The following is an 818-nucleotide window of genomic DNA, read 5'->3' on the forward strand; positions in this document are numbered from 1 at the left end:
GACCAGGAGACACCAGAGACCAGAGACCAGGAGACACCAGAGACCAGGAGACACCAGAGACCAGAGACCAGGAGACACCAGAGACCAAGAGACACCAGAGACCAGAAACCAGGGGACACCAGTGACCAGGAGACACCAGAGACCAGAGACACCAGAGACCAGAAACCAGGGGACACCAGAAACCAGGAGACACCAGAGACAGGAGACACCAGAGACCAGGGGATACCAGAGACCAGGAGACACTAGAGACCAGGGGACACCAGAGACCAGGAGACACCAGTGACCAGGAGACACCAGTGACCAGGAGACACCAGAGACCAGGAGACACCAGAGACCAGAGACCAGGAGACACCAGAGACAGGAGACACCAGAGACCAGGGGATACCAGAGACCAGGAGACACCAGAGACCAGGAGACACCAGAGACCAGGAGACACCAGAGACCAGGAGACACCAGAGACCAGGGGACACCAGAGACCAGGAGACACCAGAGACCAGGAGACACCAGAAACCAGGGGACACCAGAGACCAAAGACCAGGAGACACCAGAAACCAAGAGACACCAGAGACCAGAGACTAGGAGACACCAGTGACCAGGAGACACCAGTGACCAGGAGACACCAGAGACCAGGAGACACCAGAGACCAGAAACCAGGGGACACCAGTGACCAGGAGACACCAGAGACCAGAGACCAGGAGACACCAGAGACAAGAGACACCAGAGACCAGAGACCAGGAGACACCAGAGACCAGGAGACACCAGAGACCAGAGACCAGGAGACACCAGAGACCAGAGACCAGGAGACACCAGAGACCAGA

The sequence above is a fragment of the Austrofundulus limnaeus genome, unplaced genomic scaffold, assembly GCF_001266775.1.
Source record: "Austrofundulus limnaeus strain Quisiro unplaced genomic scaffold, Austrofundulus_limnaeus-1.0 Scaffold490, whole genome shotgun sequence".
Lineage (NCBI taxonomy): Eukaryota > Metazoa > Chordata > Actinopteri > Cyprinodontiformes > Rivulidae > Austrofundulus > Austrofundulus limnaeus.